Source organism: Talpa occidentalis, unplaced genomic scaffold (genome assembly GCF_014898055.3).
Source record: "Talpa occidentalis isolate TD23 unplaced genomic scaffold, MPIMG_talOcc4v2.1 talOcc4.9, whole genome shotgun sequence".
NCBI classification, from domain to species: Eukaryota; Metazoa; Chordata; class Mammalia; order Eulipotyphla; family Talpidae; genus Talpa; species Talpa occidentalis.
The window spans coordinates 117165538-117183090 of record NW_023605305.1 but is presented as its reverse complement, the minus strand read 5'-3'; the positions used below and the strand labels follow the sequence as shown (position 1 = coordinate 117183090).

Below are 17553 nucleotides of genomic sequence, written 5' to 3'. Positions count from 1 at the left end.
GACTGTGAACTTGGAGAGAGACAGCTGGTATTACACGTTACATCTCTTTCGTACATAAAATTGACCTCTTCCCTGAACTCTGGAGTTAGCATATTGTACCTCTTTGAAAATAAAATGACACCAGATTATCAACCTTCAATCAGAAATTCCCTTTCTAGATAATATTAGTACAAAAATTACCATTTTAAATAAATTAAACTTCTTATTCTGAAAGAATAAAATGTGAATACTTTATAGATGTGCAAATAATTTTAATAGATGGGTTTTTCTGAGGTTTTCCATTATACACACTAGGAGAGAGCATCATATATTAATCAGCTTGGAAGGGTAACACACCTCTTCACACATTTCCAGAGAAAAACACTCCTACTTACTCACAAGAACAAAATCAATGCTGCTTATGAAGTGTTGTTGATACATTTCAAACTTCTTCCAGGATCAGAATCACAAGGCCTGCCCAAACAAGAGGATAAATACCTTGAAGCCAATGCTTCAAAAGTCCAGGGTCAATGTGTTGTTGCACACTCAGCCATCAGAGACACTGTCCGCAACTGCACTTGGTCCCTGAGGCAAATGTGTACTAATTATCACCCCATCCTTCGTGACCCTGAGTAACGTTTATGGCTACCTCGTAACCATGTGCAGTCTCTCCCTCAGGGAATACACTTTGCTAAAATGATGTTTGTTCAAAAATTTTAACAAATATCAATGTTTTGCTATTTCAAAAATAAACTGTAAAAAATTTTACACTTTTTAACATATTATGCTGTAAAAATACTTTTATAGATTTTTGGCCATTCATTCAAGCTGAGGTGGAAATGCTGCAAGTTGAAGGTGGGCCAACTGAAAGAGAAAACTCCTGTGACTGCAGTTTTTGGAAGGAAGGTGCTAACCATGAATAAAATGCTCATAAATCAAATGGATAAAATATACAACAAAAATATGTTATCTTTGCAAGTAAACAGATGGAAGTTGTAAAAAAGAATTAATATGAAGTCCACATTTGAAAAAAGTCTTCAATTTAAAAATATCATAATACAAATAAAGAAGCCTTAGATGGAAACATCAGTGAACTCAACAACTGGGAAAAGAATGAACCATCTTGAAGTTATGTTCATACAAGATTTCACAAACACAGGGCAAAAAAAAATGGGGATAGACATAACAACCAAGAAGCTGGGATGACTTCAAATGTATAGCACATGTATAATTATAATGCCAGAATGAGAATAAGGAATAGAAATGAAGAAATCCATGAAAAAAAACAGCCAAGATTTTCTGAAATAGACACCAAAACACAGTCCAGAAAACTCCAAGGACTCATAGGAGGAAACATCGAAACATTGCTATCTAAGAATATAATATTAAAAAACATTGAAACACAATGAAGATATTGTCTTTAAAGGAGTCAAACAAATACATAGTCTCAGTTCAATGGCAAGGAAAAAACATACAGGTTTCTATTAAAAAACCATGCAGGGGCTTCCCTTTTTCAATTTTCAGCTCCTTCCTTCTTCACATTTGTGAAGTTCTCTTCAATTATCTCTTTGAATATTTTCTCTGTTCCTACATCTCTCTCCTCTCCTTCTGGTATTCCTATAATTCTTATATTTCCTTTCCTCATGGAGTCAGATAGTTCCCGAAGTCTTTCTTCGGTCTTTTTCCTTCTTACTTCTCTTTCCTTTTCTCTTTTGGTTCTTTTTATTTCTGTGTCTTCAAGTGTACTTATTCGTTCTTCCATTTCATCTATTCTGCTTTCATTGCTTTTCCCAGAGTTCTTTAGTTCCTCCATTAATTCTTTGATCTCCTGTGTTTCTTTTGCTTCCCCCTTTAAAGACTCAATTTCATTCTTCTGCTCATTAATTATTTTTCTCATATCATTGTTTTCCTTTATGAGTTCTGTCATTTTTTTAATCATGGCAATTTTAAATTCTCTTTCTGGAAGGCTCAGAAGTTCTTCCAAGTTACTGTCATTGCAATCTGGGGGGTGGTTTTCTTTTTGTGGTGTGCTTTTTTCCTGAGGAGTTGTTAGGTTGCGTGTGGTTCTTCTACTCCCTACTGTCTGTTTTCTAATTTGTCGTATGCATTGGGACACTTGTTGCTGGGACTGGCCGGCATCTTGGGTGAACTTCTCTGCTCCCCTCTGGCTCCTCCGGGAGCCATCTGTCAGTTTCAAGTAGTCTTTACTGAAAAAAGGTCCCTGTTCTAAAATGCTGATGTGGGGACACACTCCCCTGTGTGCCTGGTCTGCCCCGGCGGTGGGTTCCCGCTCCCCCTCTGGACTTGGACTGCAGGCCAGAGGGGGCGTGGCGTGGGCGAACTTCCCCCGCCCTCCTCTGGCTCCAGAGGGACCCTTCTGCAGGCAGTCTTTACTGAAGAAATGTCCCTGTTCTAAAATGGCGATGTGGGAAACACTCCTTGCGCGTCTGGTCTCAGGCACACTCTTCTGCGCATCTGGTCTGCCCCGGCCGTGGGTGCCCGCTCCCCCTGTGGGCACAGACTACTGGTTGGAAGGGGCCTGGCGTGGGCTAACTTCCCAGCTGGCCACTGGCTCCTCCAGGAGACTTCTGCTGGTTTCAAGTTGCTAGGTGGCACCAGAGATCTCTCCTAGAGCCCTTGGGGGAGCTGTTCTTTTTTCACCCCGTGGGACAGGGAACAGAGCGGGAATGGTAGGGTCAACCTCAACGGCTTTGGGGTGCTGTGTCTGCCTTGTGCCCCACTGTCGTGGAGAACCCATGCCCCAAATTTCGTGCCCCTGGTCTCAGTTCCAAAGCCCTCAGGTCCAGGACACGGGCTGTAGCCCAGTTCAGTGTTCGCAAGAATAGCGTCTTTTGCACCCCGCTCCCGTGCCTGGGTGCCTGGTTCCTGATTACTCAGTGAGGGACTTTCACCTCAGTGAGGGTCCCCGCGCGTCTCCCCGCAAGCCTAGGTCGCAGGCGCCAGGACCTGGGCAGCCGCGATCCCGATCCGCATTTGCTTTTCAAGCGCGCTGCTTTTCCGCGCAAGCTTACCGGCCAGCCGGGGCTGTGTGAGGGTCTCCAGTCTCTGTTGTTCTCTAATGGCACCTGGAGCCATTCGTTCACCTCCATGGCGAATCCTGCAGGGTTCTCCACAGCTCCAGTTCACGGGGTGTGGTGGCTGAAATAGTTCCTTTCCACTCACAGTCCCACTTGATGCATACTTTGTTCTCGTTGGTCATTTTAGTTTGTTTTTTGACTCCTTTCTGCTGGTCGGAGAGTGCCGACTCTGTGGGTGGGGGAGGGTAGCAGGGTTCTGCACTTTCCTCACTTCTGGTCCTCTTTTTATGGCAACTTTCTTCTTCGAGTGGTTTGCTGGAGTCGTCCGTTTATCTTCAGTGTCCCAGTTCTCACTGGGACCTGCCACTTTTTCTCCCTATTCACTTTTTTTTAATGGGAGATCTTACTCACAGCGTTTCCTCGCCGCCATGTTGCTCCGCCCTCTCCAGTCTATGTTTATATTTTGTGGTTAAATGTGTTTCCTGGAGACAGCAGGTTGGATTTGTTTTTTAATCCAGCCTGCTACTGTGTGTATTTTTATTGATGAGTTTAATCCATTTACATTGAGAGTTAATATTGATATGTTGGCATCTGTGTTTGCCATTTTGTTTGTCTTTTTTGTGATTTTATTCCTTGCTTTATTCCTCTGTTGGTTTTGGCTTTAGGACTTCTTGTAGAATTTTTTGCAGTGGGGGTTTAGTTGTGATGAATTTCTGGAGTTTCTGTTTGTCTGGGAAGGTCATATTTTTTCTTCATAGAGGAAGGAAAGCTTTGTAGGGTAAAGTACTCTTGGTTGACATTTGCTCTCTTGAAATGTGCTGAAGATGTTACTCCATTCTCTTCTTGCCTGTAATGTTTCTTCGGAGAATTCTGAAGTTAACCTGATTGGCTTTCCCTTATATGTTATCTGTTTCGTCCCCCTTGCCAGTTTCATTATTTTTTCCTTGTCTTGGACTCTTGCAAGCTTTACTATTAGGTGTCTTGCTGCAGTTTTCTTTTCACTGTGGTAAGTGAGATTTCTTCTCACTTCTTGCATGTCTATATTCGTTTCCTTTTTCATACTTGGGAAATTTTCTATCTCCTTGAATAATTTCTCAGTTGCTTTGTCTCTCTCCTCACCTTCTGGAATACCTTTAACTCTTACATTTCCTCTCTTCATGTAGCCTGATAATTGTCTAAGAGTCTCCTCACTGCTTCATTTGCACTTCCCTCTCCTTTTCTCTTTGGGCTCTTTTTATTTCTGTATCTTCAATAGGACTGATCCGTTCTTCCATTTCATCAATTCTGTTTTCATTGCCTTTCCCAGAGTTCTTTATATCCTCTAGTAAACTTTTAATCTCCTGTGTTTCTTTTCTTTTCTTTCCTAAGGTCTCAATTTCATTCTTCAGTTCAGTGATTATTTGTCTCAAATCATTTTTTCCTTTTCATTTTCTTTCTGCTTTTTAATCATGATGATCAATAATTCTCCATCTGATAGGCCACGAAGTTCTTCCAAGTCATTGTTGAGCTCTGGTTGCTATATTTCTTTTTGTGGTGTGTCCTCCTGTGGGATTCCATCATTATTTATAATTTCTCTTCTCACTGTTGTTTGCTTTCTAATTAGTTCTATGTGTTGGGGTGCTGTGCCACTGGTGTTGGCGGGCGTCTCTTTGGAGTGCTCCTTTAGGTGTGTCGGAAACTGTTTACCAGACTGAGACCAGCACTAGTAGGCAAAAACTCCAGCAGGGTGTTGATGCTCTGTTGCTGGGGACTGTCCCTTACAGTTCCTTCCCTCTATATTTACTCAGTTCCAACAGGGAATCAGCTAGTTGGTGATTTTGTTCTGGTCATGAAGTGGTGGCAGAGACCCATACTTGCTGACCTGTGCTTTTTCCCAGTGGTTCTCTGAGAAACAGAGAGGGGGCAGAGAGGAGCACCTCAAAACAGGGGCTCTTATTCCAGCTGGGTGCTGTGTCTGCCCCGTGTTCACCCTGTGCTGTGCCCACAGCTGTATGGATCCCATGCCCTGAATTCTCCTCTTTAGTTTTCAGTACCAGGGCTATCAGATCCAAAACGCAGGTTGTCACCCTGTGCAGTGACCGCTGCTATGGCGCATCCCATGCCTTGGATCCTGCACCTGGCTCTCAGTTCCAGGATGGGGTCTTGCTCCACGCCTTATTTCCCTCCTTACCCCCATTTACATGGCCCACCCTCACTCAAAGCCTGAGGGTGCTTTGGGGATCCCTGGTTTCCAACTATCAAGATTTTGGTGATTTTTTTTCTGGTCACTAGATGGCACCAGAGATCTTTCCTACTGTCCTTCCAGAATTGTTTTTTTCCCATGGGTTCAGGGGAATACAGTGGGAGTGGCGTGGAGCGCCTCAACGGCGTGGAGGTGCTGTGTCTGCCCTTTGCCCCACTGTCATGGGGTTCCCATGCCCCGAATTACATGCCCTGGGTCTCAGTTCCTAAGCCCTCCAATCCAGGATGCAGGCTGTAGCCCAGTTCAGTGACCGCAGAAATGGCGCCTTTTGCACCCGCTCCCATATCCGGGCACCTGGTTTCTGATTACTCAATGAGGGACATTCACCTCAATGAGGGCACCAACGCGTCTCCCAGCAAGACTAGGTCGCAGGCACTGGGACCTGGACAGCCAGGATTCCCAATCTGTGTATGCTTTTCGAGCGCTGCTTTTCCGCACAAGCTTACCGGCTGGCCTTGGGCTATTTGTAGGTCTCCATGGAGTCCTTGTTTTCCTCTAATGGCACCTGGAGCTATTCACTCACCTCCATAGCAATTACTGCACTGATCTCCACAGTTCCAGTTCACAGGGTGCAGTGCCTGAAATAGTTCCTTTCCACTCACAGTCCCGCTTGATGTGTATTTTGTTCTTCTTGTTTGGTTTTTTTTTCCTCCTTTCTGTTGCTGACGTTGTGGGTGGCAGAGGGTAGCAGGGTGCTGAGATTTCCTCCCTTCTCCTCCTCTATTATGGCAACTTTCTTCTTCGGGCAGTTTGCCAGAGTCGCCTGTTTATCTTCCATGTCCCAGTTCTCACAGGGACCTCCCTGTTAACTTTTTCTTTTTATGGGAGGACTTACTTGCAGCCTTTCCTCACCACCACGTTGATCACTCCCTCTCAATATTAATTCTAAATTTAAATGGATTAAACTCATCAATAGAAAGACACAGAGTAGCAGGCTGGATTAAAAACCAAAAGCCAACCTTCTGCTGTCTCCAAGAAACACATTTATCTACAAAAGATAAACATAGAATGAAAGTAAAAGATTGGAAAACAAGGCTACAAGCAAATGGACCAAAAAAGAAGGCAGGAACACCTATATTTATACCAGGTGAAATAGACTTCAAATTAAAAAAGGTAAAAAGAGACATAGACAGACACTACATTATGATAAGGGGACAATACATCAGGAAGATATAACACTCATCAAAATAAACTCACCAAATGAACAAGCACAAAAATATATTAGATGATTATTATCAGGTCTGAAAACAGATATTAAAGAAAATGCAAATATAGTAGGAGACTTCAACACCCCACTCTCACCAGTGAACAGATCAATGAGACAAAAAATAAACAAAGACACTAGAGCCCTAAATAAAGACATAGAACTCATGGACTTAACAGACATCTATAGGACACTGCACCCCAAAAAAATCTGAGTACACATTTTTCTCTAGTGCGCATGGATCATTCTCCAGAATCAATCGCATACTGGGCCACAAGACAAACATCAACAGATACATGAAGATCAAAATCATTCCAACTATCTTCTCCGATCATAAAGGTATCAAGTTAGAAATAAATCATGAAAAGAAAACAAGGAATCCTCCCACGTATGGAGATTGAAATCCACACTACTGGAAGACCACTGGACAAATGAGGAGATCAAAGAAGAAATTAAAAAATACTTTGAGTTGAAATGGATTAAAGAACTAGACATAAGACCTGAAACCATAAAATATATAGAAGGAAATATAGGCGAAACACTACGTGATTTGCACATCAAAGACATCTTTACAGACACATCACCCAAAGCAGTGATAGTGAAGGCAAAGATAAACAGCTGGGACTATATCAAATTAAAGAGCTTTTGCACAGCAAAAGAGAATAACAAAAACAAAGAGAACCCCACCAACTGGGAGAACATTTTTGCACCCAACACTAATGATAAAGGACTGATCACAAAAATCTGCAAAGAGCTGATGAGACTCAACAACAACAAAGAAAATAATCCAGTCAAAAAATGGGCAGAAGAGCTTAAAAGAAACTTCTCTGAAGAGGAAATGCAAATGGCCAACAGGCATATGAAAAAATGTTCAACATCACTTGTCATCAGGGAAATGCAAATCAAAACTACCATGAGATACCATCTTACACCAGTGAGATGCACATATTAAAAAACTAGCAACAACAAATGTTGGCGAGGGTGTGGAGAAAAAGGAACTCTTCTGCACTGTTGGTGGGAGTGCAAACTGGTCCAACCACTGTGGAAAGCTGTGTGGAGATTTCTGGACCTACTAAACATAGAGCTTCCATATGACCCAGCAATTCCACTCCTAGGTATTTACCCAAAGGACACAGAAACATCAATTCCAAAGAACACCTGCACCCCTATGTTTATAGCAGCACTGTTTACAATAGCTAAGCTTTGGAAACAACCCAAATGCCCAAAAATAGATGACTGGATCAAGAAGATGTGGTACATATATACCATGGAATATTACTCAGCATTCAAAAAAGATAAACACATGCAATTTGCTGCAACATGGATGGCGCTGGAAGGGATCATGCTCAGCGAAATAAGCCAAAAAGAAAAAGAAAAATACCGGATGGTCTCACTCATAGCAGGAATCTAGAAAACTTAAATAATGGACCAGGAAAATGAAAAACTATAAGAAAGTGAAAATCAAAATCAACAAAAAACTATGAACCAGAGACACTTTTAGGGGGGCGGGGGCGGGAGGGGAGGGATTGGGGTCAGAATGGGGGCGGCAATTGTATGGGGAATATAACAATAAAATTTATAAAAAAAAAAAAAAAAAAAAAAAAAAAAAAAAAAAAAAAAAAAAAAAAAAAAAAATACTTTGAGTTGAATGACAAGGAGGACACCACTTTCCAGGAGGTATGGGATGCAGCAAAAGCAGTAATTAACAGGAAAATATATAACAATACAGGCTCACATCAACAAACAAGAATGAACTCAAAGAAACAACCTAATCTCAAATCTCAAAGAGCTAGAAAAAGAACAACAAAAAACCCTAAAGCCAGTAGAAGAAAGGAAATAATAAAAATCAAAGCAGAAATAAACAAACTGGAAATTAAAAAAACAATCCAAAAGATCAATGCAACCAAAAGTTGGTTCCTTAAAAAAAATTAAAATAGACAAACCTCTAACCAGGCTCACAAAGACAAAAAGGGAGAAAACATATAAATAGGATTACAAATGAGAGAGGAGAAATCACAACAGACTCAGCAGAAATCAAAAGAATAATCAGAGATTACTATGAGCACTTACATGCAAACAAATTCAACAACCTAGAAGAAATGGACCAATTCCTACAATGATATAATCATCCAAAGCTGGACAAAGAAGAAATAGAACAACTAAACAGACCAATTGAGGCAGTAGTCAAAGCACTCCCCAAAAACAAAAGCCCAGGCCCAGACAGCTTCACAAATGAATTCTACTAAACGTTCAGCAGTGAATTAGTGTCTATCCTACACACGCTTTCCAAAAATTGAAAAAGAAGGAATGCTACCAAATATGTTCCACAAAGCCAACATTACACTAATACCAAAGCCAAACAAAGACAGCACGAAAAAAGAAAATCACAGGCCAATCTCCCTAATGAACACTGATGCAAAAATCCTCAATAAAATCCTTGCCAACAGAATCCAACAATGCATCAAAGGGATACTACCCCATGATCAAATGGGATTCATCCCAGTGGCATAAGGATGGTTCAACATACAAAAATCAAGACGTGTAATCCAACACATCAACAAAAAGAAAAAGAAAAACCATACGATCACATCAATAGATGTTGAGAAAGCATTCTACAAAGTCCAATATCCATTTAGAGGAAGGCCCTTGAAATTCTTGGGATAGAAGGAACATACCTTAACGTGCTAAAGCCACATACGACAAACCCACTGCCAACATTATTCTCAATGGCGAAAGCTGAAGGCATTTCCTAAAGGAACAAGACAAGATGTCCTCTCTCACCACTGCTCTTCAATATAATACTGGAGGTCCTAGCCAGGGCAATAAGACAAGAGAAGGACATACAAGGATTCCAAATAGGGAAAGAAGAAGTAAAACTATCACTATTTGCAGATGATATGATAATATACATAGAGAACCCTAAAAACTCCACAGAAAAACTACTCAAAATAATCAACCAGTTCAGTAAAGTAGCAGGATATAAAGTCAACACACAAAAATCGGTAGCCTTCCTATACACAAACAATCAATTGGAAGAAGAAGAAATCAAGGACGTCAATCAAGCTTTCAGGAAAGTTTTCAGAATATGACAATATAAGGTTTCCTGGTACCCAATGTAAATACACAATGGCGATGGTGTTTGCTTTGAATGGATAGAACCGGTTTTTATATTCTTTTGCAGCCGATGTCACCATCAGTGTAGACGTGGTTATTAATATGACATGCAAAATATATTTTTATTCCTATGTAATTTTTCATATATGGCAATTTTCAAAGAGTATGGTTCAGAGGGAGAAGAGCCAAGTCATCTTGAAAATTTTGTCTTTAAAAATTTAGATAGATTCCAAAACTACCGTTGTAAAAATACAATGATTTATTTTAAAACATAGATAGTTTTTATAAATTTTGAAATTTTCTCTTAAAATAGTATACTCTTAAAAATACTAGCTATAATTCACTGACCTGGAATTTTGAATGAAAATTTATTTCTCCATTAAATATATTAATACCATTTTTAACATTTTGGATTTTCATACTAATAATTAATATGCAATAATAGTTTGGTTTTCAAGTACAACACAGTGATTTGCCTGTGAACTGCTCATTCACACTTCGTTACCCCACACACCACAGAAGGCAACTGTGAGGGTTCATCCTCTTGCCTCACTTCAGACGCCACCCACACCCCACGCCCACTTTCATCTGGTAGCCACCTTTCATTAGTGATCATCTATTCTCTCAACTGTGGGGACACCAGGAGCCTCCCAGTCAAGTGTCAGGTCTGGCCACCAGGGTGCACCTGCCACTGAACAGCCACATCCCCACAACAGCCCAGGGGCCGGCCCCCGCCTGTACCCACCCTTGGATGCTCAGCTCTGCAGTCAGGCTTCTACCATTAGTTTTTAAGTTGGTCTTTCTCTGACTCTCAGTTTGGCATCTCTAGATTCTGCACATTACTGGCCCATCTGGTATCTGCCCTTCCCATCTGATGTATTTCGCATAGCATCATCCCTCTGCTCTGTGTCTCGTTCGCTTTTATATTTCCAGGTGAGTGAACCCACAGGGCATTTGTCTCTTCCTCTGACTCGCTCCCCCCCAGGACATCCAAGTTGTCACATATGGTGACATTTCAACTTCTTAAAAATTGGTGTGAGGGACCACACCCCGTGAACGGGAGCTGAGGCGAACCCTGCAGGATCCGCCGCAGCGGTGAGCGAACGGCTCCGGGCGCCATTAGAGAAGAACAAAGACCCCGGGAGACGTGCACACAGCCCGGGCTGCCGGAAATTTCTTAAGACTGCTTGAAAAGGGCAGAAGGTTTCTGGAGGACCCAGTGGCCAGCCGGGAAGTTATTCCACGCCAGGCCCCTTCCGACTAGCAGTCTGAGCCACAGAGGGAGCAGGCACCCACGTCCGGGGCAGACCGGGTGCGCAGAAGAGTGTGCCTGAAACCGGAGGCGCAGGGACTGCATCCCGCTTCGCCATTTGAGAACAGGGACATTTCTTCAGTAAAAACTGCCTAAAACCAGCAGAAAGCTCCCCCAGAAGACAGAGATGGCTCCTGGAAGAGCCAGAGGGGAGCGGAGAAGTTCACCCAAGATGTCAGTCAGTTCGAGCAACACAGTGTCCCAACGCATACGACAAATTAGAAAACAGACAGTAGGGAGTAGAAGAACCACACGCAACCTAAAAACTCCTCAGGAAAGAAGCACACCACAAAAAGAAAACCACTCCCCAGATTGCAACGACAGCAACTTGGAAGAACTTCTGAGCCTTCCAGAAAGAGAATTTAAAATTGCCATGATTAAAAAAGTGATAGATCAGAAGAAGGAAATTGAGTCCCTAAAGAGGGAAGTAAGAGAAATGCAGGAGATCAAAGAATTAATGGAGGAACTAAAGAACTCTGGGAAAAGCAATGAAAGCAGAATAGATGAAATGGAAGAATGAATAAGTAATCTTGAAGACACAGAAATAAAAAGAACCAAAACAGAAAAGGAAAGAGAAGTACGAAGGAAAAAGAATGAAGAAAGACTTCGGGAACTATCTGACTCCATGAGGAAAGGAAATATAAGAGTTATAGGAATTCCAGAAGGAGAGGAGAGAGATGTAGGAACAGAGAAAATATTCATGGATATAATTGAAGAGAACTTCCCAAATGCGAAGAAGGAGCTGAAAATTGATATACAAGAAGCAAGAAGAACACCAAACTTCCACGACGAAAGGAAAAACACAGCAAGACATATAATAGTAAAGCTCCCAAGAATCCAGGACAAGGAAAAAATAATGAAGCTGACAAGAGGGAAGAAACAGATAACATTCAAAGGAAAACCAATCAGGCTGACATCAGACTTCTCTGAAGAAACACTACGGGCAAGGAGAGAGTGGAGGGACATAGTCAACAGACTCCAAGAAAACAGATGCCAACCAAGAATACTCTATCCCGCAAAGCTCTCTTTCCTCCATGAAGAAAGAATATGGACCTTCCCAGACAAAGAGAAACTACGGAATTTCATTGCGACTAAACCCCCACTCCAAAAAATACTACAAGGAATCCTAAAGCCAGAACCTCAGAAGGATGAATAACAACGAAAGAAGACCAAAAAAAAAAAGTTATTAAAAGAATAAATAAATAAAATCAAAGGAAAGACAAACATAATGGCAAATACAGATGCTAACATATCAATATTAACTCTAAATGTAAATGGACTAAACTCTTCAATAAAAAGACACAGAGTTGCAGCCTGGATTAAGAAACAAAACCCAACCTTTTGCTGTCTCCAGGAAACACATTTAGCTACAAAAGATAAAAATAGGCTCAAAGTCAAAGGATGGAAAACAATCCTACAAGCAAATGGGCCAAAAAAGAAAGCAGGAACAGCTATACTTATATCAGATAAAACAGACTTCAAACTCAAAAAAATAAAAAGAGACCCCAATGGTCACTACATTATGATTAAGGGGACAATACTTCAAGAAGAAATAACACTCAGTAACATATACTCACCAAACGAAAGAGCACCAAAATATATCAGACAACTGTTGTCCTCTCTGAAAACAGACATCAGAGAAAACACATATGTAGTGGGAGACTTCAACACACCACTATCAACAATGGATAGATCAACAAGACAAAAAATAAGTAAAGAAACTAAAGCTCTAAATAAGGACCTAGAGCATTTGGGCTTAACAGACATCTATAGAACACTAAACCCAAAAAAACGGAGTACACATTTTTCTCAAGCGCACACAGATCATTCTCCAGGATCGATCACATACTGGGGCACAAGACAAACATCAACAGATACACCAAGATTGAAATCATACCAACCATCTTTTCTGACCACGAAGGCATCAAACTGGAAATAAATCATAAAAAGAAGGCAAGGAACTATCCTACCTCATGGAGATTAAAAGCCACACTACTGGAAGACCACTGGACTAACGAGGAGATCAAAGAAGAAATTAAAAAATTCTTTGAATTGAATGACAAGGAGGACACCAATATCCTAAATGTATGGGATGCAGCAAAAGCAGTAATAAGAGGAAAATATATAGCAATAGAAGCTCACATCAAAAAACAAGAAAGAACTCAAAGAAACAACCTAATCTCGAAGCTCAAAGATCTAGAAAAAGAACAACAAAAAAACCCCAGAACCAGTAGAAGAAAAGTAATAATAAAAACCAAAGCAGAAATAAATGAAATTGAAACTAAAAAAACAATCCAAAAGATCAATGAAACCAAGAGCTGGTTCTTTGAAAAAATCAATAAAATAGACAAACCACTAGCCAGGCTCACAAAGGAAAAAAGGGAGAAAGCACAAATACACAGGATCATAAATGAAAGAGGAGAAATCACAACGGACACAGCAGAAATCAAAAGAATAATCAGTAACTACTATGAACAGTTATATGGAAACAAGTTCAACAATCTAGAGGAGATGGACAAATTCCTACAACTCTACAATCACCCAAAGCTAGATAAAGAAGAAATAGAACACCTAAACAGACCAATTACAAGCAGCGAAATTGAAATGGTAATTAAAAACCTCCCCAAAAACAAAAGCCCAGGACCTGATGGATTTACAAATGAATTCTACCAAACATTCAGAGAGAATTAGTGCCTATCCTTCACAAACTCTTCCAAAAAATTGAGAAGGAAGGGACAATACCAAACACGTTCTATGAAGCCAATATTACACTAATACCAAAACCGAATAAGGACAACACAAAAAGGAAAACTATAGGCCAATCTCCCTAATGAACACTGATGCAAAAATCCTCAATAAAATTTTAGCTATCAGAATCCAACAATGTATCCATAAGATAATTCACCACGACCAAGTTGGATTCATTCCAGGGGCACAAGGATGGTTTAACATCCGAAAATCAATCAACGTTATCCAACATATCAACAAAAAGAAATATAAAAACCATATGATAATATCAATAGATGCTGAGAAAGCTTTCGACAAAGTGCAACACCCATTCATGATAAAAGCCCTTGAAATTCTTGGGATACAAGGAACATACCTCAACATCATAAAGGCCATCTATGACAAGCCAACAGCCAGTATCATTCTCAATGGTGAAAAGCTGAAAGCAATTCCATTAAGATCTGGAACAAGACAAGGATGTCCACTCTCACCACTGCTTTTCAATATAATACTGGAAGTCCTAGCCAGAGCAGTAAGACAAGAGAAAGACATCCAAGGAATCCAAATAGGAAAAGAAGAAGTCAAACTATCACTATTTGCAGATGATATGATAATATACATAGAGAACCCCAAAAACTCCACAGAAAAACTAATTCAACTCATCAATCAATTCAGTAAAGTGGCAGGATACAAAATCAACACGCAAAAGTCAGTAGCCTTCCTATACACAAACAATAAATCTGAAGAAGAAGAAATCAAAAAAACCACCCCTTTATTATCGAAACAAAAAAAATCAAATATTTGGGAATAAATCTAACAAAAGAGGTAAAGGACCTATACAAAGAAAACTATAAAACACTGTTAAAAGAAATAGAAGAAGACACAAAGAAATGGAAAGACATCCCCTGCTCATGGATTGGAAGAATAAACATTATTAAAATGGCCATCCTACCAAAAGCAATATACAGATTCAATGCTATTCCAATCAAAATCTCAATGGCATTCTTCAAAGAAATAGAACAATTATCGATGAAATTCATATGGAATCACCAAAAACCCCGAATAGCCAAAGCTCTACTGAAAAAAAAAGAAGGGAATGGAGGCATCACACTCCCAGACTTCAAACTATACTACAAAGCCATAATCATCAAAACTGCATGGTATTGGAACAAGAACAGACATACAGACCAATGGAATCGAATAGAAAATCCAGAAATAAACCCACAGATTTATGGTCAACTAATCTTTGACAAAGGAGCAAAGACTATGCATTGGAGCAAAGAAAGTTTGTTCAATAAATGGTGCTGGGAAAACTGGGTCGCTACATGCAAAAGAATGAAGCTTGACCACTACCTCACACCATACACAAAAATCAACTCAAAATGAATTAAAGAACTAGACATAAGACCTGAAACCATAAAATACATAGAAGGAAATATAGGCGAAACACTACGGGATTTGCACATCAAAGACATCTTTACAGACACATCACCCAAAGCAGTGATAGTGAAGAGAAAGATAAACAGCTGGGACTACATCAAATTAAAGAGCTTCTGCACAGCAAAAGAGACAATAACAAAAACAAAGAGAAACCCCACCAACTGGGAGAACATTTTTGCACCCAACACTAATGATAAAGGACTGATCACAAAAATCTGCAAAGAGCTGATGAGACTCAGCAACAACAAAGAAAATAATCCAGTCCAAAAATGGGCAGAAGAGCTAAAAAGAAACTTCTCTGAAGAGGAAATGCAAATGGCCAACAGACATATGAAAAAATGTTCAACATCACTTGTCATCAGGGAAATGCAAATTAAAACTACCATGAGATAACATCTCACACCAGTGACAATGGCACATATTAAAAAAACTAGCAACAACAAGTGTTGGCGAGGGTGTGGAGAAAAAGGAACTCTCCTGCACTGTTGGTGGGAGTGCAAACTGGTCCAACCACTATGGAGAGCTGTGTGGAGATTTCTGGACCTACTAAACATAGAGCTTCCATAGGATCCAGCAATTCCACTCCTAGGTATTTACCCAAAGGACACAGAAACATCAATTCCAAAGAGCACCTGCACCCCTATGTTTATAGCAGCACTGTTTACAATAGCTAAGCTTTGGAAACAACCCAAATGCCCAAAAATAGATGACTGGATCAAGAAGTTGTGGTACATATATACCATGGAATATTACTCAGCATTCAAAAAAGATAAACACATGCAATTTGCAGCAACATGGATGGCACTGGAAGGGATCATGCTCAGCGAAATAAGCCAAAAAGAAAAAGAAAAATACCGGATGGTCTCACTCATAGCAGGAATCTAGAAAACTTAAATAAGGGACCAGGAAAATGAATATAAGAAAGTGAAAATCAAAATCAACAAAAAACTATGAACCAGAGACACTTTTTGGGGGGTGGGGGGCGGGAGGGGAAGGATTGGGGTCAGAATGGGGCGTTTGCAATTGTATGGGGGAATATAAAAATAAAATTTAATATTTAAAAAAAATATATAACTAAGAATTTGTAAACAAGAATTTCTCTTTTTTGTGCCAAGAGAAAACCAAGAGCAACTTGGATGTTCCCAAATAAGAGCTTATTCAATAAATTATGCTATATTCATGCAGGGGAATAAGATAATGACACTAAAGAGATCACACAGAAAAGTTTCTAAAAGCATGGAAATATAGAAAGATATGCACACAGTGTAAATGTCTGCCTCAAGACCTTGTATGTGCTGTACTTTCTGGTTGGACAAAATGACTTGTTCAATAAATAATTGTTAAATAAATGAATTAACTGAGAAAGAAATAGTAAAAAAAAAAATTGTGTGAGGGTCTCCCCAAACACAGACATGTGTACACACACACACACACACACACACACACCATACCACTTCCCTACCCACCCACCCATCGTTGGAACCTCCGTTGGTTCCCGTGTGTGGTGGTGTGAGGAACATAGGTGATCATATATATTTTTTTAATTAGTTTTTTCTTTTCCTTTGGATAAATACCCAGAAGTGGAATTGATGGATCATATGAATTTTACTGTAATTTCTGAGGAACATGTGTTTTAATATACTGTTCCCCAACAGTGCATGGGGGTCCCCTATCCCCACACCTTTGCCCACACTTGCTGTCCCTTGTCTTCATCACCACGGTACTCCCCCTTATCCAGGCCCATCCTCCCAAGGTCCCCAAGTGGAAGCCTAAAAATCAGATCCTACCAAACTGGACAGCAACTATTTTTCCTAAACATACTCAGCTGTGTGAAAGATTAATGTACAAATTAGGCAAAGTCAGACATTCATAATGAGCAAAGTTAGAAAAGATCGTTGCATTAACTATTGATCTCTAAAAATATCTCACTGTAGGTGAGTGATTTAGAGTTCCTCCTCCAAGGAGCCCTCTCAGGGCTGCTGACCGTGGCAGAAGTCGCAGCCAGTCCTCGGGAGTGATGGGGCAGCTCACGTGGCTTGGAGTGGGACACTGAGCGCCCTCCCCAGCTGGGACACTGGGCGCCCTCTCCTGCACCTGAGCGCCACCTTCATGGCTTCCTTGGCAAAGGCCTATTTGGATCCTTTGCTGTTTTCACACCATAAAATTTAATCTCTGAAATGCGGACATGTGCACCGTAGCTTGTGTCGGCTGCAGGTTCAACTTTAAAGATGTCTACTAGAAACCTCTCTAGTGGGTGAAGCTCAGTGTTTCTAAATGATGACTTCAATACAATCTCACGCTCGTTCACATTATGACAAATCGTAGAAAACCTAAACTGCTGATAACTTTATAAACCTGACAGACACACTCTGACACCATCACTGGCATGGAGTCTACAAGTTTCTTTAGCGAGACTCGTCGGTGTAACTGCCCGTCCTAAAAGTTGTCTTTTATCGCTCCCCATGGCTGTTCCGCCTCCTTCTCCCTAGCGGGGTCT

At 40.5% G+C, this 17553-nt stretch overlaps 1 protein-coding gene across 2 annotated transcripts in view; it reads right to left on the bottom strand.

Annotated features, from left to right (window-relative positions):
* LOC119236022 (olfactory receptor 2T27-like) overlaps positions 1-17553 on the bottom strand; it is a 292093-nt gene that overhangs the window by 225129 nt on the left and 49411 nt on the right. The window contains exon 4 of one of the 2 annotated variants that reach the window (XR_008550416.1): positions 247-453. The exons of the other annotated variant lie outside the window; for it this stretch is intronic. The gene's annotated coding sequence lies outside the window, so the exon portion shown is untranslated. Of the gene's footprint in view, positions 1-246; positions 454-17553 lie in introns of those variants that run through there. 2 annotated transcript variants of the gene reach the window in all.